The 27,261-nt window shown below is 39.8% G+C and overlaps 1 pseudogene; it reads right to left on the bottom strand.

The window, feature by feature from the left end:
• Positions 1–1,149: 1,149 nt before the first annotated feature.
• LOC147439490 (uncharacterized) lies at positions 1,150–25,630 on the bottom strand (annotated as a pseudogene).
• Between the last annotated feature and the right edge of the window lie 1,631 nt (positions 25,631–27,261).

The following is a 27,261-nucleotide window of genomic DNA, read 5'->3' as shown; positions in this document are numbered from 1 at the left end:
AAAAGCTGGAGGCTGAGAGAGCTACTGACAGATTTGAGACTATGCTGAGGATGAAGAGAGTTGATTTCAACACATTTCTGACCATCCACACTGCATTAAAAGCTTTGTTAACAGAAAGATACTTTGATATTTTGAATCCAGAAGGCAACACCATTTTCGATATGGATAAGCGGAAGGCACTCATGGAAACCATACAAAGTTATTTTCAGGATAAGCTGTCTGAATCTAACAGCGCTTTGGCAAATCAAGCTATTCTAGACTACATTGATAAGAAGAATAACCTCGCTGAGGATTTTGAGAAAGCAGAAGAGAAGGATGAAGAGAGGGAGAATGAACTAACTGATAAAGAGGATGATGATAATGACTCTCCTCCATCTCTGCCTTCAGGATCTGGTGCTGGTGGATCAGTTGCCACAGGAGGCAATCATCCCAACATAGACCAGTTAGACCAATATAAGGATTAGCAATGATTGAATGAGACTTTGAAGGGTGATGAGCAACATTCATTACAGCTCATCAAATTGAACAAGAGGCTAAGACATCAGCAAGCTGCTATTACTAGGATGTATCTGGAGAATGATGTTCTTCCTTCTGATCTGGAACATTTTCAAAGACTATATGTTGGCGCCAAATTAAAGAAATGCTTCAACATTGGAGATCAGCCGCTTTTCATGATCAAGAGTTGTGACAATTACTTGATCATCCTAGAAGAATTTAGTTGCTAGAGAGAGTACTTGAATGGGCACTTACCTCTGATGATAAGCTCGTCAATCCACACTGGCAGCGACAGTCTAATGTAGATTGTCATTCCCTTGCCATTAAATTAGAGCTCCTACTTGGGAACAACTAAATGTATGAAAGAAGTTAGGAATCAACTGAAAGAAGTTCTACTTTAGCTGAAAATTGCTAGAGGAGTTCTGGACCACAAGGTACAAGCTATTACTGAAGATCAGACTTCCAACAGTAAAGGATCACAAACTCAAATGATAGTAGGGAAACAAGCAATTGCTCTCTAAAGACTATTTCAGCTGGTTCAAGTCACTAGGAAGATGATGCAATAGGAGAACCAAGCTGTCCTCAACTTTCTAGAGTTTGTAACTGATTTCCAAGCTCTCCTGTATGTATTGCCTGCTAGAGAGACTGAGCTGCCTAGGTTTTTCCCAGCTTTGTATCCTCAACATCTAAAAACCAGTGAATCGGCTCATATACTATAACATCACTGATGATCTTCAGGATAGGTATGAGCGATCCATTGTAGAATAGAAAACCTGGCAAACAGTGTTCAATGATGCTCTCCAGCTAAATGATGTTTTGGAGCTGCAAGGAGAAATACAGAGGGTCAAGCTATGTATGGGACAACGGAAGATCTAGCTCAAAGGTCTAACTAAGATCACAAATCAGGTACTTCAACTTACTTTGGAGTCCTTTAAGATCCCTGAAAAGGATATTATGGCTAAACCAGGTATGGGGCCATAGTACATAGAAATGGCTAAGATCCTCTTCGAAGATAGGATTAAAACAAATCAGCCTCTCACGGAAGGATGGATCTACACAGCTCTGCATTGTCATAAACTGGCCCAATGCCGTCTGACAAAGGGTAGACGCACACTGTATGATCCCGACAACAAAACCTATAATCCTCTCATGCCTTATGAATTGGAGATGTCTACTACAAGGCGGGATGAGCTTGAGAAGGAGGCCATTTATCGACTTATACAAAAGGACAATGCTTGCACTAGAACTTCTAAAGCACGAGCATAGAAGACGGGAAAGAGGAAGCGGGTTCAGTGGAAGGATACCAATTAGCTCGATCTCAGAATCAGACGGAGGATTTTCCCAGTGAGGCATTGGAATTTCTTTGCCTGGGCAGCCTTGGAATTACAATTATAGGGGTTTCAAGCACTCAACAAGCATGAAATATGGTATAAAGCTAGCAATACTAGAAGAGCTAGCGACTCCATAGGAGTACTATGAGGAACATAGGCCAACTCATGGGGAACATCAGCCAACTCAGCAAACAAATAAATGGGTTTAGGGTTTAGGGTTTATGGTTTGGGCCTCAACCAACAACCCAGATGGGTTCCTCAACACCATTTTAGAATCGGGGTGGATTTTTCAAAAAAATTGGCGTTATACCAAAATTCAAGGAATAATGTAGAAGGCGAAGACAGTCCCATCAGGCGGGAACTGTCTCCTCGGAAGCGGAACAGTGGATCAATCACACATCAGTAATTACCATGGCAGTTACTACAGTAACTTCTAGAAGGCTATAAATAGGACCTATTACATTGTAATTGGGTTTCTTACTTCTTAGTTCTCTTGGATTTAGCTTTCAAGTATTTCCAAGCTACAATCTCTTTGCCTTCAACTTCACCTTGTAATCAGTAATTATTGTTGTAATCATTTGAGCTTCAATCCGTTACACCTTGTACTGGTTGTTCCTGAACTATGAATTTGAAACTGCAAACACTTTTCCAGTTGTTTAGTCTGTCTCTCATCTCGGTATACTATTTCAGTTTAGATAACTATTTCAGTCCAGTCTCCACTCTCTATTCTAGTTTTACTGACTGAACTGATGATAACTATCCGTTACACCTTGTACTGGTTGTTCCTGAACTATGAATTTGAAACTGCAAACACTTTTCCAGTTGTTTAGTCTGTCTCTCATCTCGGTATACTATTTCAGTTTAGATAACTATTTCAGTCCAGTCTCCACTCTCTATTCTAGTTTTACTGACTGAACTGATGACTTACCAGGAGCTCTAAATTCTAACACTGGAATCAGCTATCTGATCAGCTTCAATTCCATACACATTTAGAGAAAAAGAGAAAGAAAACATTACTAGGCCTGTTAATAAATCAAACACAAAATACAAGAAATATACTAGCGTAAAATTATGTATATCATAGGGTCTATTTATAGAGCTAGACTAGATATCTAGCTGGCATCTTTCCTACTAGGCTTACACATACCCATGCTACAGAGCTTTCATCTCCTAAGCCGAATGCCATATACAATGCTACATAAGTATAGAGGTGATGATCCAATAATTTTTGCATACCAAAGCACTTTTACTTACCACCTCGAGTCCTCAATGGATATGGTAAGTAATTATCACTTTCTAAGAGGAACAAATTCATCAAAAACATATTTTTCTTTGTATAGAACTATATTCTTTGCACATGAAACTTTCATCTATCTACCGCATGATTGTGGAAAAGTTGCATACAATATTATACAAGGTCTCTTTTTTTTCTTGAGCTTATAAAGTCAATTTCTTCAAAGCATCATTGGATGAACTACATACCTACTCCAATAATCCTTCCTTTGGGCATGGACTATACTAAAGAAAAATGGATTAAGATTCAATTCCACACATGCTACTAGTCACAGAAACTAAATATGGGTTTCAATGGATATGGTGTAGCACAAACTAAAGATTCCTCCCCAAAGAAGGAGGAAGAGCATACATTTCTAGAGTATATATGAAAAGTTACTATAGTTATCAAGGGTGGCATAGACATGGAGACAATACTCCTCTTTTAATATTTGGCTTTGTCTTCTTCTACAATTTTTCCTTTGCCTTTGCCTTCGTTGTTTTTGTCATCGTTACTATGGCATTTTGTCAGTATATGACCTTTGATGTTGCATTTGCTACAAAAATTATTTTGGTAGCAATATTTTAAAAAATGCTCTAATTCTTTGCACTCATATCACTTTTTGTTATTTTTCCTGGTTATTTAAGATGTAGACCTATATGATGATGCAATGAGAGCCCATCCATTGGATGGAGTTATCTTTGTTTGGTTCTTCTCCTTTTCAATTAATGCATCGATCACATCCTGCAAAGTGGGTGTAGGATTCTTTTGTTCTAGCATTCTGACAATGTTGTAAAAAGTTTTGGGAGAAACACTTAAGAGCATGGGAACCTTATCTTCAATGGGAATCTAACATTCAATGTAAGTTAACCAAGTAATGATACTCATTAGCCTATTTGTGAGGCTTGAAATATATTTTCCTTGATTCATTGCTAGTTTGTAGACTAGTTTATTTTTAAGGCTTATCTTTCTCATATTGAGATTGGCACCAAAATTCTTGGATTGAGGTGGTTTAATTAACAATGACGTGTACAGAACTATCGTACAACAAAGTAGTAATTATGCAAAGAACCTGGCCATCTTTGGTTTGAACTTGCATTACTTGGGCTCTATTAATAGTGCTTTCATACGTGGAAAATTTAGCTACCTATGCTTTGACAACAAACCATAATTGTCTCTGCATAAGATATCCTTCCCACCTGGCTAACCAAGCATGAAAACTCGTCATTGAATTTCTCAATTTCCATATCCCCCATAATGTAAATAGATGAGTCAAGGAGAGTGTTTTTCGCTCTATAAGAAATTGCACGAATGCGGGAACACAAGTAATAAAATTGCCAAACGTAAAGTTACTCTTTACAAATAACTTGTGAGGAATTTTTAAAAACAAATTAAATTCATCTTGAACAATTTGGAAGCTCCATTCTTCGATTTGGGGATACCAAAAGAATCCTTTGAAGCTTTGCACCCTTGATATTAAAGAATTTGGAATTTGTAACTCACTCGCACAATCAAAAGTCCGGTGGGGCTTGGTTCCTGCGCTCGAGTTTCAGTTGACGGAAGGCATCTACCTGTGGATGGGTCGCACCACGAGCAGGTCGCAGCGCAACATTGTCTGCCTTCAGCTGTGTGCACCGCCTGCGTGCACTGCCGTAGTTAAGCAATCTCGACCTGCGGGCCGGCAATAGCCATCGCGAGGACCGTCCAATGTCTCCCACTATATCACCACCTCACAATCGACCAATCGCCGTCTGCAGCCACCATTGGACTAGATACATGATGCTGAGGTCGTGGGAAAGACACCACGGTGCGGAGCATGGCTGCGACCTAGTCCACTCACCGCATAAAGAGCATCGCCACCTCTGTGCTTAAATAAGCAGCTGGCCACGCCATTTCGTGCGATGCATCCGGCTCACCCTGTCCATGCCCATTGACACGCCACCTCGCCTTCACCTCTCCTTTTCCTCTTCACCTCCCGCTAAAGCATGGCGCATCTTCTCAGATTCCACTCACTTTGACCTGCTGCCAAGATTGCGGACACATACTCGCACAATCATAATGAAGATCGTACTAAAAGTTGCTTGACAAAAAAAATTCATTGAAAGTGAAAACTTGAAACCTTGGGATCTTGGCCTTTTGAAGTGAAGGTCCGTCCAATTAGACATGCCAAAGTAAATAGCCTTGTGAAGATGCTTGGCTTGATAGCCTTGGCTAAGCTTGTAAAGGGGTTTGACAAATTTTTTTTTTAATAGCAAAACTCACAATTGTGAGTAAATTATATTGAACAGCCCAAAAAATTACAAGGTCTTGTCATGCTCTTGTTGAGCCATGACATCGTCTAGGGAATATAATTACATCAGCTATCACGGCAGCCACCCCTACCAACCCACCCCCTCCTCCTTGACACACAAGGTCCATAATCTTGTCCTGTTGATATCTTTTATTTATCGATGACCAAGATTTCCCCTGACCTAGGCATTCCATCTGCTGAAAACAAGGCACAAGTAGTCCTAGAACAATCCTCCGAATGTTGCTTGCGCCCGAGCGTCCAAATTAGCACTTTGCTTTCTTGAATAATTTTTGCGAAGCTTGCCACCTCAAAACCTCCTTCAAACACATGGCGGCTCCTTGTTTTCCATACATTATGTAAGAAGAAGTATCTGACGATTTAAGTGTTGAGGAGGAGAGTAGGACTACCTGAATTCTTACCTTCAAGGAATATGTCAGTCTTGAAAAAATTAATTTTCCATGTTCTTTGGACCCACTTGCATATTTTCCCTGCAAGGCCTTTGATAGTTGGGCAGTCCATGAATAGGTGGCCTAGATCTTCACTAGCCATCCTACACCCCAAGCATCGATCTGACCCAATCCCTCTCTCCTGAATCTTCACCCCCTAGGGGTTTGACAACTTAAAGGGGTGTCGAGCTTGCGGTTGTATCATCTTATGTGAGACTAGTTGGGGCAATTTTTAAGTAGGGGAGAGCTAGTAAAAATGCCTCAAAGCAGTGTAGCTAATGTCTAATTAATATTGAAAGTTGATTTTCAGCTACTCAATGAATTGAGAATGGAAGAGGGGTTGGTAACCACATTCAAGAAGGATGATTGAAGTGTTTTGAAGTAAACAAGAAAACTTTCCTTGATTAAAGAAGCCAATTAGCGCTCTTAATCAGCTCCTAATGCTTTGTGCAATCACCAAAATTTATGCAAGAGGGGGTTCTTTGTGATTCTTACAAGATTTCTAAGCTAATTTAATATCAATTTTCTTTTATACCAATTGCTGGGTTCAATGTTTATGAGAGCTAAAAGAGGCAAAATGGTGATGGCGGCCGTAGCTTACATAGATAGATTGAGAGAGAGAGAGAGAGAGAGAGAGAGAGAGAGAGAGAGAGAGAGAGAGAGAGAATTTCACGGATTCCAATAAATTAAATTCTTGTTACAAAATGAAAGAAATACTCCATCAAAAAATTGTGTATATTATATGATTAATTTGTAGAGCTAGACTACACCCACCAACTGGTATGTTTCCTACTTGGCATACACATAGCCATACTTCAGAGCTTGTAGCTCATAGGCAAAATTTCAAGTACAATGGTACACCGGTGAAGACATGACATCCATACTCATTGGATGAAGGACATGCCTACTAAAACACCTAGTAATAACCATGCTTTATTTATTTAAAAAATATTGAATTTTTGCTTATTTATCTTTTCTAGGTAGATTTGACCAAAGGTGTAGCTAGTTCTAATAAAACTTGGGCCAATGCAGAGTGCCATGCAGGGTGTTCCATTCTAGTTCTACATTGTACCTATGAGCTTCCATTTTGATTGGATTTTTGTTTATTAGCAAAGGGTGAACTTCTAGTTTAATTAATCAAAGTTTTCTTTGCTATTATACAATCAAGGACCATAATTAACACTTATATTACATCTTGGCATCAAAATGGAAAATCTTCAAAAAATACAAAGTGAGATCTATCAAATAGTAGGAATATATCAAAAGTGGAAATCTAGAATTCCGTGTGCATAACCTATTAAGAAGACAAAGTAACATCATGAAATATCCCCTATTGATCATCAGGTGATTTAAACTGTTAAAAGATTATCTTTGGAACATGAAAATGAAAACTTGAACATTAAAGCATGAGACAAAATTTGATTACTATAGCATATTATAGAATATGCATATACATGAGTGCCTTAATGTTGCACTATATAGAGAAAACTATGGAATATATACATGTACAAGTGCCTTATTTTTTATGCATATAGATATTTATTGTGACATAATAATGGCTTAGTGGCCGAATGTACCTGAATCCCAAATGGGCTTCCTGGTGTCATGAAGGTAAAGGACAAGATTCCCATCATCTTGTACAGCAAGGTAGGTTCTAGACCAACAACCTGGTCCACTTGAGCATCGAGTAGGGGTCCACCATAGCGGGGTACCATCACCATTATACACAGCAAAAGTCCCATCTAGGTTGATGCGGGCAAAACAAGAATGTCCGCCCTCATAGCATGCAAAATTTGGACATGCCCATATTGGTTTGTTTATATTTTCATCCTTTATGTAATGATATAGCACCAAGTTGCAATCATCTTGAATTTGCAAGTAGTATCTCTCATTGGGTGAGTATATGTTGTCTGGATAATCAGGGCCACATTCTGCACTTGTAAGAACATTGAGATCATAATTAGACGTAAAGAGAGAATAATTCCATGGAGAGCAATCCCATGTAATATCTTCTCGTGAAATGATGCTTGTTGTATTGCTAGTAATAAAAGAGTTTTGCAAAACGTTGCTGGTTGTATTGCTATGACGAATATGTCGACGTGGAGGAGGTTGGCTTTGATATGTGGCGTTGGCTGGTAATGAATCAATATTTCCATTCATTGAAGAGTTTAATTTTCCTGTTGGAACACCTAAATGTACATCAAAACATACGATGAAGTAGTCATAATGATTTTCTAGCTAAAGAATAGCTAATTTTAGAAACATATCTTTAATCCAATAGATATGTATTGATCAATGATCTCTGTAGTTTCCATCTCCTCTCTCTCTCTCTCTCTCTTACCCATACACATCGTGAGTATGGGTTTAATTTCTCCTATAGCTGCACATGTTTACTCTTATAAAGAAGCTTAGTCTCTTCTTTGTATTTCTTCATGAAAAAATCATTGGGTGATTTCCTAAAACGTATTAATAAGGCAAGGGTTATGTGTGTGTGTGTGTGTGTGTGTGTGTGTCACACACATACATACACACATACCTCTCTCTCCCTCTCACATGTGTGCATGCACACATGTGCCACACACAAGTGGTAGCTCTCTCTCTCTCTCTCTCTCTCTCCTTATATATATATATATATATATATATATATCTCTGTTCATGGATTTTATGCATGTGTAGATATATCAAGATTCACCTCCATTACTATGTAAAGAGTTACTATATATAAAACACAATAGATAGTAGTACCCGAAATAGCAAAAAGTTTAGCACGACGATTGGAATTGTTATCTGAGTCACCCTCAGTCTCTTGTGTGTTAGGTGTAGATCCTCCAGCATCAGAGCCACCTATCGTCTCCACCCAATAATAGAATACTGTGGAGAGACCTTCTTGAAGCAAGTTTTGATCATCTGCACCCTCGACCACAACTCCAAATCCAAATCCATTTCTAACTTGATTTAGTATGGTGTTAAGCATGTTGTTCGTAAATACATATATATAGAAAGGACAGAAATAGGAATTAGTCGAATAAAGTGTCTCGGTTCCTTACCAACAATTGCTATAATCGTTTTATGTATCTAAAAGCAAAATTTCTAGGTCTTGCTCGTCATAAAGTAAGGTTACAAGATGAAGAAAATTGAAGATTTTTTCCATACCAAAATGAATCTTAACTTAAAAGATTCATGATAATTATTTTGTGCAACTATAAACAAAATCTTGCGCTATATTCTTAAAATTTACATAAAATGCACATAGCTTCCTTTCAAAGAAATAGTATTTTTTATGTTTATAAATCCTTGCTAATAAGAAAAAAAAAACTTAGTTTTCATGTGTCATATAAATAGCAATCAAACAAGTGAAATTTCAAAAATGTTTAAAGAGGCATTTTTGGCCCTTGAAAGATTTATTTTTGGAGAATTGATGTTTTTTCAATGAAAATTTATGATACAAAGTGAGTATATGGGTTAACAACAAGAGTTTCTATCTATTAAGGAATTATATATTAAAGAGAATTTCTTCCATGTGTAATTTATCCAAAATATAGACTTGTCACCAAAGAGCCATGCTAATGAAATTGTAGACGATTTATGATTGATCAATATTACTTGTTTTTTATATAATCATCAATAGAATACATGTGTAGACATTGAAATGACAAAAAAATACTACATACTTTATATATGAGACCCACACGACTTACAAAAATCTATATAAACTTACACCATTTTTTTCCAAGTAAACCTATTGATAGCCGTTTTTCGGCTCTTTGTAATTACCACAGTGAGTTACCTCACTCTACCAAAATCACCCAAACACTGTGGCTATCCCTACCATTTCACTGTACATAGGCGTGCGTGAGTCACGGGACTTTTCCCATATCTTCTTAAAAAACCCTCAATTAGCTAATCATTGGGCTAGTTGAGCCAAAAAAATAAAAAAAATAAAAAAATAAAAAATAGAAGTATATTATGGCCCATGCGTATGTAAATATTTCTTTGTATATAGGGCCTAAATAAACGATTTTTTCATAATTATTTTGGTATTTATTTAAATATTTCTACTTAGGTGTGTGTTATTTATGCTCTGTACATTGCCTCACCATTACCACAATTTTTCTTACCATTTTTCATACTCTTTATTCCATATAGAAATATTTTCATGTAAGCTTCTCTTATATTTGGTGTAACTCCACCCCAACAAAAATCCAAAAAAACTAGTTCTATTTATGTGTATATTTTTTTCACTATTGTGATTTTTTCCTTCCTACATATATTCTCTATTACTCTCATAAATTAGACCACCAAAAATATTCATCTTTTTATGGTAGACTTATAATGAGAGAGATTTATTTTGACCCCTTTATATTTTTCCACCTATATTATTTATATTTGACATGTACATATTTTTTAGACCCCTCAATATTTGATTTTCTTAGTTGTACTATTCACTTATATCCTAATCTCAACAATATCTTCAATTATAGACCTACCAAATAAGGTCAAGGGTAGGTGGCATGCATACATGCACTATGGAGGGCTCACTCTTGGAGGTATTCAAAAGAATCATCCAAAGAAGGACCCCACAAGGACCTTTGCAGTGGAAAAAAACGGTCGATTTTGCTAAATTTTTAAAGCTCACTTGCTCTCCGAATTTGAAACGGTGATACAAACAAAAGTTGTAGCTCGTGGGCTGAACTTTTGCCTCAAAGTTTTTCATATTTTTTTGAGCTACGAGCTGTGAGCTATGATTTTTTTAGTGGACCCCAGTTTTCCCATGCTATGCAACCACACTCTCTCTTCCACTTTATCATTTTCCTCTTTCACACACACTTCTCCACTCATCATCCCCATCTCTCTCACCACTCCTCTCTGCACCCTACTCACCTTCTCCTCAACCTTGAAGAATAAGAGAAACCATGGTGAACTCATACCTCCCACACACAATTCCATTCCAAAATTGACCACCTAGTCTCATTTTTCCTCCTCCAATTTACCCATATCTATCAAAAAAACCACAAAATTCAGCCTCTTCTCTTAAAAGACAGCATCATGGTGGTTGATTACTCAGCTTCAATTACCTTGTCTCTCAAGGAAGGTCAAGAGTGGAGAAAAAATGTACCGTCAACGCTAGTGGACCGTCAACAGGCGTCAAAATCGGCCCTACTCAAGACACTTGGAGCATCAACCTTGTAAGAAAGCCACCTTTTCTTACCTCTTAAGAGTTTTTTCTTCCTTATTTGTATCCTACATGGATACTCCCATTGTAAATATCCAATTCCATTTGTAAATTAAGACTAACTCTACTAACACTAACCCACTATGAAAAGTCCTATCACCTCCATTTCTCTCCTCTCTCTTTTCTCACCAACTTCTTGATAATTCCAAGAAAAAGAAATTAGATAAATTGCTGAAAATCTAACCCAACCATGGTTAGAGGAGTAACCCTAGCCTTCAAAATTGCTATAAAAGGAGGGTGTAGCTAGCACAAAAGGGGGAGCCATAAGCAAGAGCACTATGCTATAGCTTGAGAAGCCAAGCTCAACCTCTCTAGAAGGATCTCTTGAGCGGAAGCTCATTGTCTTATGCATGTGCATGTGTTGTAATAGGGGATTAGCAAGGGAACTCTATGCCATTGTAAGAGAGAGAGTGATCATTCAATTGAGAGTAGGAAATCTATCATTTCTCCTACTAGTGTAAGCCCAACATTTGCTGAATCAAGGAGGGTGGATTTGGACTAAGCTTGGATATTTTGTTTCCCTTCCAACGTGAAGTAATGGACAACAATGATGCGTAAGTGTCTTGGTGTTTTTTGTTAAGTTCTTGATAGCTTGTCTCTGGTGTTGTCATCAATCTAGCCATAAATCCCACATACTGTAAGAGGGCGACAGGGTGGAGAGGACTCCCCTGGCTTTAAGACAGTGATTGGGGTGGCTTTTCTTGTGATGTGAAATTTACGCAAGCTATGTTGAACAAATACTAATTTCACTTTGATTTGTCATGACAGATTTGTAAGAAGGTATTAATGCAACAAGCACCCCCTCCCCCTTTCTCTCTCTTTCTTAAATATATAGTTGTGTTTGCTTGATCATTGCCGATACGTTTCAAAGCAGCCCGAGCACTATCTCTCTCTCTCTCTCTCTCTCTCTCTCTCTCTCGTGTTTTAGTGTGTGAGAGTGTTCCATTGGTGTTAGGGTTAGTGTAAATTCCTTGCTTGTTTGTGGGTTGCTCTAACGATTCTCCTCTTTTCCGTCCTAGTTCGCTCTTAAACTAGGTGGTGCCCCTTGTGTAGTTGGGATTTGGCTGTGGGTTTGTTGTTTTGGTTTGTGTTGTGTTGTGCCCCAGTCCCATTGAGCAGCACGGGAGCCTTGAAGGGTGTCTAGAGGTCGCTCTTCTTGTTGCCCGCCCTGGACCGCCTCAAATTGGTGCCCCCACGGAGGAAAGGCTTGTGTATCTTTTTGTGTAGGTTCAACCTTTAGCATAGTCAAGTAGGTTGCATGAATCACGAGAATTTGTATGATCCTTTCATTCCCATTGCAAGGCAAAAGGTACACATAATTGTTAGTACTAAGTTGCAATTTCAGCGAGTAATTCATAGGATTTTAGGTCCTCTTAGGTTGGCCGAGATAAACGCTTCAGTAAACCCTTTTATTTTGCCTCTGATTAGGTACGACCTTAGTTTGGACGTCTATATTTTTGTTTTGTTTTGAGTATTAGGTCATGCATAGACCATGGATAATGGCCCAGGAATAGAGGTTTTCCCCTTCCATTTCACTCCACACATTAGAATAAACATTGCAATTAGTAGAAAAATCCATTTTCAACAACGTATGGTGTTCATGTTTGGTGCCAAAAGAGTAGGAGAAATTCTCGCGTCACCAAACCCTGTCATCCTACCTCTCATTGATTATCATAGGTCATTTGATGTGAATATTTTTATTTTGTTGTAGAATAGATTGCAATTTAGAGAATATTATTGTGTAGATCTTTTAAAGAAAGAAAAAACAAAAACGCGTCACTTTGAAATCAATTCAATGGAGAACCAACGCCAAATGTCTGGATATCCTCTTTTCTTTGGAGAGCCTGGAGAGGATGCAGAATTATTTTTGGCAAATTTCAAGATGTCTTGTCGTATCAAGAGGATAGTAACTGATCAAGAACGTGTAGAAATGTTTGAGGTAGTCCTTAGGAAAGATGCTAGTATTTGGTTTGACTCTTTGCCTCAGGAAGTTAAATAAAATTACATGGAAGTTGTCAATCGTTTCAAGAAATACTTCTTTGATCCCCAAAACACTCAAAAATTATGGCAAGACATTGTTTCTCATAAGCAAAAAGACTTAGATGACTACTACTTGTACAAGCAAGAGTTTCTATGTCTTTGGGCTCTATGGATACGAAATGTTGCTAACCCTGGTGATGGTGCAGAATTTTTAAAGAAGGAGAGGTTCATAGCCGGACTCTTTCCTGACCTTAAGGTAAAAGTTGAGGCGGGTGCACCTGCTACCTTTGATGCAGCTGAAACTAGGGCTGCTGAGAAATATAGGAAACTCAAGTGCTTAAGGGGGGAGGTTCCGATAGAAGGTCTTAGACCCAAAGGTAAGTCACAAGCATCAACATCTAAGGAGCTTCCTGAGGTAACGGCGGAAGTGATTGAGAAGTTAAATGAATCTTTAAGCAGCTTGTCAATTCACCTTGCACAAGCGGTAGGTCCAAAGGGACAAGCAAAGAAGTCTGAAGAGCGAGACCCACGACCTAGGAGAGTCTTGCAATGTTGGAATTGCGGTGAGTCTGGACATGGGATGTATAATTGTCCTTGGCCCCGTGGGGAGCCAGGGAGACCTAACTTGAATTACCCAGTGATGAATGCAGGCGAAGGAACTAGTCAGCAACCACGGCTTATACAAAGGCCAAATGGAGCAAGACCACCTCCACAAGGAGTGGAAGGAGTTCCACCTTTGCCAGACCCAAACGTGCATGTGGTAGAGGTGACAAATTCAAGAGAGGTTGACATGGAAGCAAATGGCATTAAGCGTGGCCGAGGGAAAGGTAAGGAGAAAGAAGGAGTTACATCACAAAGTGACCATGGACGAGAAAAGAAGGCAAAGGAGACCAAGGAAGCTAAGAGCACTCGACATCGTATCAACCTCCAAGACTTCCCTCTTGGACATGGAATGGCTCCATACAACCTGTTGGAAGACATGAGAGGTAAGGGTCCTGATATCTCATGGCCTCAATTTCTTGCATTATGTTCACAAGTTAGGAGGGATTTAACAAGGGTAGTTAGCACTAGGAGAAAGGTAAAAGAGAGTGTGCCTGTTGTAAAAATTGCACAAGCTGAAATGAATGAGGACATTACACCTGTGCTAGATTGTTACATAAAAGGGAGATTCGTTAGGAAAGGTCTAGTGGATGGGGGTGCACAAATTTGCATCATGATAGAGGGACTCATGCAAAGACTAGGCATGCACATCCATGAAACACCTGAAATCAAAGTGAAAATGGCAAACAATAGCAAAGCTAGGTGCGTAGGAATTTTTAAAAATGTTTTTGTGGAGGCCTTTGGCATTAAGAAGGCAGTGGATTTTTATGTTATGTCGACCAAGGGAAGTGGTTATCCATTTATCCTAGGAAGACCATGGCTAATGAAAATGCGAGCTTTGCAGGATTGGGAGAGTGGGAAATTAATTTGCAGGAATGACAATCATAAGAAGGTTGTCTTTGACATGAAGGAGCAACGCCAAGAGGAGCTCCATGAAGAATCATCTCAAAGTGAGACGGAAGAAGATTGGACTGAAAACACTTCAGAAGAAGAAAGTGGCAGCAGCATTACTGAAGAGGAGTCCTCCATTGAAGTCATGGGGGTAAGGTTTAAGCCAAACAACCAGGAGACCTCTTCTCGAGGTTTGGAAGAGGTAGGTTCCCAAGAGAACCAAAAGGTGGAAGATGAAGGAATGTTAGAAGGTATGTTGTCTACAACACTTACAAAGGATGAAAGAGAGGAGTTCAAATGTGTGCTAAGGAAATTTTTGAGGCTTTTTGCTAAAGACTACACCGATGTGCGTGGAGTAGATGTTGTTCAACACAAGATTGAGTTGAAGCCAGAGGCCACACCTAAGGCTCAAAAGCTACAAAGGCTAGGAGTCATCAAGGAGCAGGCTTTACTCAAGGAGGTAAGAAAGCTTCTAGCAGCAGGGTTCATTTATCCAGTGGAGAATTCAGAGTGGGTCTCTCCTGTTGTTGTCACTCCTAAGAAGAATGGCAAGTGGAGGGTGTGTGTGGATTACCGTCCCCTCAATGAGGCAACAAAGAGAGATCACTTTCCCCTCCCATTCCAGGATGAGATACTAAATGAGGTAGCTGGTCATGAGAAGTACACTGTGTGCGATGGTTACTCAGGCTACTTTCAAATAGGGATTGCACTGGAGGATCAATTGAAAACAACCTTTATCACTCCTTGGGGTTGTTATGCTTCTAGAGTCATGCCATTTGGTCTGACAAATGCTCCTGCAACATTCCAACGTTTCATGAATATGGTGTTTCAAGCATTCTTTGGAAAGTCAATTAGGGTGTTCATTGATGATTTATGTATTTATAACTCAAAATCATTGCATCTACAAAGGGTAGAAGAAGGTTTAAAGAAGCTCTACGACATGGGAGGTTAACTCAACCCCGACAAGTGCCATATAGGTGAGGATGAAGTAATCTTGCTTGGTCATAAAGTTTCTTACAAAGGCATTGAAGTGGATCCTTCAAAGGCAAAGGCTCTTATTGAGCTACCATCACCCAAGAGTCTTAAGGAGGTCATCTCATTCATTCAAAAGGTGAAGTATATGTCACGCTTCATTCACTTAGCCTCGGAGTTACTTCACCCTTTGCAAAAGTTGACACAACAAGTAGAATTTGCATGGTCTGATGAGCTTGAAGAGTACTTTTGTAACATTAAAGTCATTTTGTCAGAGCTACCAACACTCATGCCTCCTTGTTGGGAGTACACATTCTTTGTTAGCTCTAGTGCTGGGAAAGAAACAATTGGTGCTGTGTTGCTACAACAAGATCCCCACAGTACAAGGATGTGACCCATCTACTTTGCTAGTAGGGTCATGAATGCTTTGGAGAGAGACTACATAGAAGCAGAACTCATGATGCTTTCTCTCATGTTTGCGGTGAGAAAGTTTAGATCCTACTTGCTCCCAAAACCTTTTGTAATCCTCACCGCAGAGAATTTGTTCCCTTGGGTGTCATCTCAAATGAATCTTAGTACTAGGATCTCAAAGTGGATTATGGAGTTGCAAGAGTTTCAATACTCTTTCAAGGTAGAAGATAGTGTGCGTGCACAATTGGCAGGGATTCTCACTTATAGGGTACATGAGAAGGAAATTAAGGTGCCTCAAGTAAAGACCCTACCATTGCCACCACCAAAAAGTATTCCTAATGCTTTTACCTTGTTCTTTGATGGAGCTTTTCGTCGAGCCACAGGAAAAGCGGGGGAGGGCTAGTGTTGCTCAACCCAAGTGGAGAGGTGGTCATGAAAGAGAAGTTCAATCTACCAAGTTCAGCTAGCAACAATGAAGCAGAATATGACACTCTACTTCATGGTTTGAAGATGTGCATTGGCCAAGGGATACAACGTCTCATGGTAAAAGGAGATGCACTTCTCATTGTTAAACAGATTTTAGGCATTTGGGCATGCAAGAATGAAAGCTTAAGGACAAAAGTTCATGCCATTCGTAGGCTATTTAATCAATTTGAGGAGGTGCAATTATATCATATTCCTAGGAAAAAAAATGAAGATGCTGATTTACTTGCACAACAAGCCGTTGCATGTGTAAATAAAGAAGTGCAGGTCATCATGGTGGCGGCTGCTATGAAGCAACCGAGGTACCAGGGATTGGAGTCATTGGCTCCCATCATTGGCTACATTTTGGAGGGTGAGTTTCCACCAGACTTCACAAAAGCTCAGAAGAGGAGACTCATGAAGAAGGCAAGCATGTATCTCTTCCTAGAAGGCTCCCTCTATCAAAGAGGGAAGGATCAAGTGTGCAGAAGAGTACCAACTATTGAGGAAATTCCAGCCATTCTAAAAGATTTGCATGAAGAGGCATGTGGTGGTCATTTTGCCCAAGAATCAACTGTGAAGAAGATTTTGCTTGCGGGGTATGTTTGGCCAAGCTTGCATGTGGATGTTCAACATTGGTGTAAAAGCTGTCACAATTGTCAGATAAATGGAAATAGAAGGTTGGTGCATGGCCCGAGGCAAATAGTGCTTGCAAATGGACCCTTTGAAAAGTGGGGCATTGATGCTATGGGTCCTCTGCCTAGGACAAAAAATGGTAAACTCTACATTCTAGTGGCTGTAGACTATATGACTAGGTGGGTGGAAGCACAAAGTGTGGCAAAGGTAAATGAGAAGACAGTGAGAAAATTCGTCTACACTCACATTTGTTGTAGATTTGGCACACCTTTGGAGATTGTTTCTGATAATGGTCCAGGGTTTAGGAAGGGATTGCTCACAGAAGTCTGTGAAGAACTTCACATTCTACATCGTCACAGTACACTCTACTATCCCCAATCAAATGGTTTGGTAGAAAAAGCTAATGGTGTCATTGCAGGCATCATTAGAAAGATGGTGAAAAACAAGACAAAGTTGTGGGATGACTTCTTGGATGGTGCCTTGTGGGCGTATCGAACCACATATAGGGAAGCCACGGAGTTCACACCATTTCACTTGGTCTATGGTCAAGAGGCTTTACAGCCAATTGAGATAAACATTCCAACAATGCGACTTCATGGCAAATCAGCACAAGATGATCAAGAAGCATGGATGGATCGACTTCTTACCTTAGCTGAGCTTGAGTGGAAAAGAGAAGCAGCATACGAGTGCTACAAGAGGAAAGCTACGCAGGCGAAGGAGGAGCTTGAGAAGAAACTAAAGGACAAAGGCATCAATGAAGGAGATCTGGTGCTAAGGTATGACAATCGACTCGATAATCGTTTTGATGCCAAGTTTGAAACTAGATGGCAAGGGCCATACATAGTCAAGAAGGCTTTCAATTCAAGTTACTATCAGCTTATGGACTTGAATGGTAAAGAGCACTCGAGGGAAGTAAACGGGTATCGCTTGAAGCCCTATTTGAGTCGCCTTCTACGAAAGGATCTACCAAAGATCTGTCAAAAGGCCACTGTCTCATGTAAGTATTGTTACATGAAGCATGAGTGTAACTCTAGCCAAAATTCCGAGGGGCCAAACAATGAAGATCTTGTCAAGGACTCTGAAGCACTCTCTTTGGAAAAGATGCTCTATGATGGTACATGAATATACCATCATCCAGGGGGAGGGCTAATGATAGCCGTTTTTCGGCTCTTTGTAATTACCACAGTGAGTTACCTCACCCTACCAAAATCACCCAAACACTGTGGCTATCCCTACCATTTCACTGTACATAGGCGTGCGTGAGTCACGGGACTTTTCCCATATCTTCTTAAAAAACCCTCAATTAGCTAATCATTGGGCTAGTTGAGCCAAAAAAATAAAAAATAAAAATAAATAAAAAATATAAGTATATTATGGCCCATGCGTATATAAATATTTCTTTGTATATAGGGCCTAAATAAACGATTTTTTCATAATTATTTTGGTATTTATTTAAATATTTCTACCTAGGTGTGTGTTATTTATGCTCTGTACATTGCCTCACCATTACCACAATTTTTCTTACCATTTTTCATACTCTTTATTCCATATAGAAATATTTTCATGTAAGCTTCTCTTATATTTGGTGTAACTCCACCCCAAAAAAAATCCAAAAAAACTAGTTCTATTTATGTGTATATTTTTTTCACTATTGTGATTTTTTCCTTCCTACATATATTCTCTATTACTCTCATAAATTAGACCACCAAAAATATTCATCTTTTTATGGTAGACTTATAATGAGAGAGATTTATTTTGACCCCTTTATATTTTTCCACCTATATTATTTATATTTGACATGTACATATTTTTTAGACCCCTCAATATTTGATTTTCTTAGTTGTACTATTCACTTATATCCTAATCTCAACAATATCTTCAATTATAGACCTACCAAATAAGGTCAAGGGTAGGTGGCATGCATACATGCACTATGGAGGGCTCACTCTTGGAGGTATTCAAAAGAATCATCCAAAGAAGGACCCCACAAGGACCTTTGCAGTGGAAAAAAACGGTCGATTTTGCTGAATTTTTAAAGCTCACTTGCTCTCCGAATTTGAAAAGGTGATACAAACAAAAGTTGTAGCTCGTGGGCTGAACTTTTGCCTCAAATTTTTTCATATTTTTTTGAGCTACGAGCTGTGAGCTATGATTTTTTTAGTGGACCCCAGTTTTCCCATGCTATGCAGCCACACTCTCTCTTCCACTTTATCATTTTCCTCTTTCACACACACTTCTCCACTCATCATCCCCATCTCTCTCACCACTCCTCTCTGCACCCTACTCACCTTCTCCTCAACCTTGAAGAATAAGAGAAACCATGGTGAACTCATACCTCCCACACACAATTCCATTCCAAAATTGACCACCTAGTCTCATTTTTCCTCCTCCAATTTACCCATATCTATCAAAAAAACCACAAAATTCAGCCTCTTCTCTTAAAAGACAGCATCATGGTGGTTGATTACTCAGCTTCAATTACCTTGTCTCTCAAGGAAGGTCAAGAGTGGAGAAAAAATGTACCGTCAACGCTAGTGGACCGTCAACAGGCGTCAAAATCGGCCCTACTCAAGACACTTGGAGCATCAACCTTGTAAGAAAGCCACCTTTTCTTACCTCTTAAGAGTTTTTTCTTCTTTATTTGTATCCTACATGGATACTCCCATTGTAAATATCCAATTCCATTTGTAAATTAATACTAACTCTACTAACACTAACCCACTATGAAAAGTCCTATCACCTCCATTTCTCTCCTCTCTCTTTCCTCACCAACTTCTTGATAATTCCAAGAAAAAGAAATTAGATAAATTGCTGAAAATCTAACTTAACCATGGTTAGAGGAGTAACCCTAGCCTTCAAAATTGCTATAAAAGGAGGGTGTAGCTAGCACAAAAGGGGGAGCCATAAGCAAGAGCACTATGCTATAGCTTGAGAAGCCAAGCTCAACCTCTTTAGAAGGAGCTCTTGAGCGGAAGCTCATTGTCTTATGCATGTGCATGTGTTGTAATAGGGGATTAGCAAGGGAACTCTATGCCATTGTAAGAGAGAGAGTGATCATTCAATTGAGAGTAGGAAATCTATCATTTCTCCTACTAGTGTAAGCCCAACATTTGCTGAATCAAGGAGGGTGGATTTGGACTAAGCTTGGATATTTTGTCTCCCTTCCAACGTGAAGTAATGGACAACAATGATGCGTAAGTGTCTTGGTGTTTTTTATTATGTTCTTGATAGCTTGTCTCTGGTGTTGTCATCAATCTAGCCATAAATCCCACATACTGTAAGAGGGCGACAGGGTGGAGAGGACTCCCCTGGCTTTAAGACAGTGATTGAGGTGGCTTTTCTTGTGATGTGTTGTGGTGAAATTTACGCAAGCTATGTTGAACAAATACTAATTTCACTTTGATTTGTCATGACAGATTTGTAAGAAGGTATTAATGCAACAAGCACCCCCTCCCCCTTTCTCTCTCTTTCTTAAATATATAGTTGTGTTTGCTTGATCATTGCCGATACGTTTCAAAGCAGCCCGAGCACTATCTCTCTCTCTCTCTCTCTCTCTCTCTCTCTCTCTCTCTCTCTCTCTCTCTCGTGTTTTAGTGTGTGAGAGTGTTCCATTGGTGTTAGGGTTAGTGTAAATTCCTTGCTTGTTTGTGGGTTGCTCTAACGATTCTCCTCTTTTGTGTCTTAGTTCGCTCTTAAACTAAGCGGTGCCCCTTGTGTAGTTGGGATTTGGCTGTGGGTTTGTTGTTTTGGTTTGTGTTGTGTTGTGCCCCAGCCCCATTGAGCAGCATGGGAGCCTTGAAGGGTGTCTAGAGGTCGCTCTTCTTGTTGCCCGCCCCGGACCGCCTCACTATAAGAGCATATATCAATAGCATAAAAAATTATTCTCTTTATTCATTTCTAAGCTTATGGTAGTACCTATTATTGAGAACATCTCACGAAGTTTTGTAACCGTACTTTCTATGGGTCCAATTATTTAGCATAATAAGTTAAATGAGGAGCCAATTTGAAAAATTCTATGATTAGTGTATAGAGAATTCTTAAAAGGATTTTTAGAGATTCTTATTATTCGAATAAACAAAGGAATATTAAAAAATTAAGGACACTTAAGTGTCCTATTTTTGGACCAAACTAGCTGTTTAAAAGTAATTAAAGTTTAAAACTATCCAAAAGTACTTAGCTTTAAACAGAGAATTTGGTTTTGGTGCCTTGGTTGGAAAGTGATTGTAAGGTATCTTGTAAAGATTATCTTTCATAAGGTGATTTTAAGGTTTATGACTGACAAACTTTAAGATCATTGACATACTTGGGTCTATTCCCAAGAGTATTAATTAATTAACTATCGAGATTCTTGCCCGCTCCCCCTTCAAAAGGAAAAGTCCGTGTCTTTTCCTCCGTTCCCATGCACCAACTCTCGTTCCCTTGGACCGTCTCTGTGCTCGCAGCTTTGCTATCCTCCCAAACACAGCCCACAATCGCGTCATCCTTTCCCCCTCACTTTGGAATGCCGATGCCCAATAGGAACACATGTCATCCCCATGCTATGTGGTGCACTTAGGAGGTGTGCCATGCAATCCCTCATCCTCGTCTCCGTCTATTGCACATAGGGCCTCCCTGTACACAACAGAGAGAGAGAGAGAGAGAGAGAGAGAGAGAGAGAGAGAGAGAGAGAGAGAGCCTTTCATTGCACGATGTCCCAAGAGAGAGAGGCCTTTACTGCGCCAACGCGCCCACTGGTAGAGAGAGAGAGAGAGAGAAAGAGAGAGAGATATATATGTGTCTCCCTGCATCGTCGCCACCCTCCCCTCACGTACCAGCCTTCATCATGCTTCTAACGCCATGTCTCCAACCTCCTCGCGCGAGTCGCTACAACATTCAGCTCGTGCTCCTCGCCCCTGCAATAGAAATGTGGTTGCATTCCCATCTCATTGACCCCCATGCCAAAAATCTACCCCCTCTCTTATCCTCTCTCCTCCACGTGCCACATTTCTCTTTTTTTGCTTGGTAGACATGAGAGCATCTCCCTCAGATTCCTATTACTTCTCCTGCTTCCCAAAATTAGAGAGACATACTATTGTCCATGATGATAATAAGGTTTGTGTACAATATACAAGTTTGAGTGTATGTATGATAACTTATGAGAGAAGAAAATAGTGACCATGTCTCTCAACAAGGTCAAAGCCAATGATTTCTCCAACACCTTGTCCATAGCATTGACCAGTATTATAAAGTGTTAAAGTGGTATGAAGGCGTATTGTATTGAGATTTGGATGTCTTCAGATTTTGCAAATTCTTGTGAATATTAAGTATCACTTTCAATAGATTCCGTCGTAAAGCTCTCAATTTGATCAATTGCATTTTCCTGTGCCTGCACATAAAAAGTGTAAAACATTAGAAATTGTTACCATCACAATGTTAAGCTACATTTATTTTCTCTTGAAACCTCGCATAGAGCTGTTATTCTTTTCTCATTTATATGAATGGATTTATTACATACAACATCATTGAGAAGCTTAAGTGCATACTGCAAATGGCACATTAAAAGGTTTTGATCTTTTGATCTGTTGACTCTTAGGTTGCTTTTAGATTGCCTTGTAGACATTTAATGCACTTTCTCACACAAAAATTGAATGATCTATAAGCTTTGCACCAATTGTGTTGGCATAGCCACACAACAAATGAAGCAACTTTTGACATCCAAGACCTACCTTAATGACATGAATGGCTCAAAATGAAGCAAACATATTGTGGGTGGGTAGGTGGGTGGGTTGGAACATCTTTTTTTTTTTTTTTTTGGGGGGGGGGGGGGGGGGGGTGTGGGGGTGGGGGCATGAGTCACCATGTGAGGTAGTTGGTACTGGTAGATTGCCTTTTTCAAAATCTTAACGAAGTCTTCTTGGGCGGTTATTTTCATTGTTCGACTTACGACTCAATCGCTTGTAGGCTGATCAGTTTGAACCCAACCTTATTTTTGTCAAAAGAACTTGTTCACGTATTGGTCCTAGTTTATTGACCTTGGTTTATTCTTCCTTTACAAAAATTGACCAAGTTCAAGGGTTGGTTCTATGTAAACTAGTTCAATTCTAATAAGGTACACTTCTATAGAAAGTACTCCCTATAGAAGATTGTTTTCCTTCCCTTTGAAATTGACGATTTTGAAAGTGTCACGAATCATGGGGGGTTGTGATATGTGTAACCCACGAAGGTCGATGAGCATAGAGGCGACCATTAGGAAGAGAGTAAAGTGAAGGAGGGCCTCTTTATTTCGTAGTTTAAGGGAAATCAATCAAAGGTAAACTTTTGAATTCAAATAAGAAAAACGGTTAGTTTGTTTGAATTTAAATTTTCTCCCCAAAATTAAATTTGAAATCTAGTAGAAAAAATCATACCATGTAGCATATCTATGGAAAGAGATCTAAGTGTGGATTTTAGATCTATAATCTCCACTCAAATTGGAGATCATATATAGAATTTATAGAAGGCCTAAAATCATAAATTATCCACTCCCTTTTTTGGGAAGAAAAGTGCATCCTTTGACTACCTGTACACACCCACCATTCTTGCACACATGGCATGCATCTATGTTTCAAAATGTTTATCGCCTCCATAATCTCATGGCAAATAAAGAGGCCCTCCTAAACCCCATCCTCTTCCTAATGACCCTTGGAGTAATGGGTGAATCACAAAGGAGGATCCTAGGCTGCTCCTCCCTTTACATGTTGTATCCCTCTTGTGTCCTGGCTCATTTCACCCCTCTCTCTTTTAAGATGGTGGAGGGTGCCACTCCATGCTTTGGCTAAAATGACGTCTGAGATTCTTTATGAAGTGCTCCGTGAACTTGGCGGACAAGCCAAGGACACAAGGGAGATGACTTCTTGCTTGTTGGAAACCAACAACATTCTGTGGTTCAGCTAGCTTCTTGGATGGCTTTTCTTTTTGGTGGATGGCTCTTGAGAGACTGGTAATGGAGCTTCGGGCTCCCTCTCTCTTGCGGTTCACTGCGTGTATGGTTGACTTGCAACCTTTTTTATGTTGAGTCATCTTGTCCTCCTAGGGAGATGATGGACCTTATGTAGAAGGCTTGCGGCCAGTGGCAACAGAATTGGAGATTCTCAATAATGTTGTTATTGGTCAAGGTGCATGTACTTCATTTGATTTTTGTGGGGTGGCTCCCTTGTTCTCCATTAGAGTGTGTATCATTATTTTTGGTCACCCTTGTACTCAATGGGTCCATATGAGCATTGAGTTATCATATCCATGGGTTTCCTTTTAATCTATTATCACCCAAAGAGTACTCCTAAAAAGGAAGAAGAAGGAAGTAGTCGGTGTGTTCAATTTTGTTTCAGGGTTTGATTAGAGGTTATCTTAGAAGATATCTTGTTTGATATCAAAAGGAAAGTGGAATGGGCTTGGCAATACTGGAGGCAGTGAGAACCCCATAACAAAGTATCTTTGAAGATACCTTGTTTGACAAGTGAAATGGGATTGGAAGTGGAGGATGCGTGGCAAGGAGAACCCCATGGCAAAATTTTAGGAACCGAGACTAACGAGCATGTAAATGGATCTTCTCACCTCCTACAACTAAATAGACTGTTGATTCGTCTTGTGGGTGAAGACTTAAGGAAAGAGAGATGTGGAAGAAGGTGTAGGGAATGGTCCCCTATTGACCATTCCTTGTTTTCAGGGAGATCACATGGCAATTGGAGGATGCCGGGAGCCATTGGTGGGAGCGCCGAAAACAGCGAACGGTCAACAGGGAACCATTCCCGACCGTCAAAAGTCCAAGGAGAGGGGGCACCACCTTGAGACTAAGTGACACCCATATTAAATGCAGTGTGGAGTAATGGGATCGACGGTCAGGGCTGCAGGGCAGGATCTCGAGGCACACTAAACTTAGCCAGTGAGAAAAACGAGGCGTATTAAACAGGCCAACGGGAAAACGAGGACCTGGCCGTCCGGGTTTAGGGTCACATAGGCTAGCCACCTCACCCGCGCACGCATTGTGTACACACAGCCGTTTTTACGACATTATATTATAAGTTAACATGCATTCTTTTGGCTGTCCAGGTTTACTTTTAATTTGACTGTTGCGGCTGCAATCCCCTCTGCTTTTGCGTGTGAGCTTCTCCGCCTTTGATCCCATTGCCCCCCCTCTTAAATATGGATGTTACTTAGTCTTGAGGGGGGCACCAGACAGTGCCGTGCAAGCATACTTCGGGCACTGAAAGTGACCCATTGGCTGATTACGTGCGGTGAGTGCGATGAAAGCGACGTTGCAAGTTATGTGCAATGATGTGCATGCCAATGATTGGCTTTCAAAAAAAATTGTTCCGCCTGCTGATGTGTTAATTATCCTGCTCATGTGTCAATTATCCAACAGGGATGTATTCATGAGTAGATGTACGATGGAGATGACCTCCCGAACTTTGACGACATGAGAATTAGCAGCTAGCAAAACAAAAAAGAAAATTACTCATGCAGGTAATGGCTTACGTCAGCGTCGGACAGATCCCCCTGTCGGCCTTGCTGGCTGGTAATAGCATGGGCGTGATATATCAACGCAAGGAACGTGATGATGAGGAAACAGCGTCTTGTAGATGATGGGACCGCCATGGATCCGATCCCCAAGTCCTACCAGCTACTAATACGTCTACGTTTGTCTTGGCCCTTCTATACTTACAAGTGAGAGCTAGAATTTACAAGTGGAATCTTGCTCAAATTGACCGGCCTGGTTATCATTATTTCAGAAAATCCAACCAACGATAGACTACATTAACTGACTCAGGAGGAGGTCACCCGAGTGACGCAAGGTGCACGACTACCACAGGCGGCAAGCCCTCTTGAGAGAGCGAGACACCAATAACGTACATGTGAAACTACATTATCACCAGCTGCCTAGGAGCCACCACAAAAGAGATTTCACTAGTAGAGACAAAGCAGGAAAAGTTTTCAACCCTATGTTACCTCTAAAGTACTCTTGGTCTTTTAAAATCCATTGTGATGCTATCCATCCCATGTAGTTTTCCTCTTGTGTTGATATTTCATCTTTAATTCACACTGGATCAGTGACTTTTGCTAAACTGCTCAAAGAAAAATCCTTGCTTGACTTTCATTTTCTATAATGAGTACTTGGGTTAATATAACTTTGCATTGTTGCGTGGCTCCCTAGAGGTTTTTTTGGGGTCATCAATTGAATGGAATTTTCTAAATCTTGACTTTCTTGAAGAAGTTGATCCATGAGTGTTTCTGGATATAGAGGTATATGATTTCACATCTTTTGTGCTCATTGGTTGTAGGTCCACTTTAGCTTTACCTTTGTCTCTAAGATGTGGTGGTGGTTCTTGTGACATTTGTAACTGTGAATTCAACATTAGCAGTGCTTGTAATTGTTGCTTACTACCACTTGGGAAAGAGAATATTAGCAATGTATTTTCTCTTTGGCCTTGTGTTGGTCTAGCCATTGATGTCCAAGGATGACATCTGCATGCATGTCTTTTGAAGGATATACTTGAAACTTTACCTGCTCTTCATGCTTCTGGATGCTAAGAGTAGAAACAATTTCTCCTTGACTTAAAGCATACCTAGCATTGCTTTATTGTTGTCATGCTTGCATGGAGTGATCTCAAGGAATCTCTATAGATACCCTCATTGGTGGTTCTCTAGAAGATCCTTGTCCTTCTTTTGCCATAGTCTTGTCCTAATCTAGGTTAGTCTCTATGGAAGGTCACTTGAGACTTTATATTCCACTTTGACTTATAGATATTTGGACTTCTTGCTGCTTCCTAGTTGTTTGCAACCTCAATCTTCTAAGCTTTTGGCTTCGATGGCATTCTGTGCTCAATAGATTTTGTGGTTGTTGTATGCCCTTTTGAAACGCACTTCTTGATGCCAAATTTTTTTGAGGTTCTATTGGGCTGCAAAAACGCGGCATACTCTGCCTTTTTTCCTTTTTTAGGCGCCAGTTATTACCGCGACTATTACTGCGCCTATTACCGCAGCCAGTCATTTCAAACGGATACATGTGAATCCGAGGTTGTGGGGGGGGGGGGGGGGGGGGGGGGTGCAAACCACCCCCTCTACCCTTAGCTATACATTATTTCATTTTTTAGCCTTTTGAATTTTTTGATGAAGATTTTTAATTTTTTATGGATACTTTATTTTGTAGTACTTTAATATGTTTATTAATTGAAATTTTAAAACTCTCTTTTAGTTAAAAAATAATTTTAACACTCATTGTTTTTTAT

The sequence above is a fragment of the Adiantum capillus-veneris genome, chromosome 16 (genome assembly GCF_014529385.1).
Source record: "Adiantum capillus-veneris isolate H3 chromosome 16, ASM1452938v2, whole genome shotgun sequence".
Lineage (NCBI taxonomy): Eukaryota > Viridiplantae > Streptophyta > Polypodiopsida > Polypodiales > Pteridaceae > Adiantum > Adiantum capillus-veneris.
The sequence above is the reverse complement of the archived record's forward strand: the minus strand, read 5'-3'. Positions and strand labels throughout refer to the sequence as shown.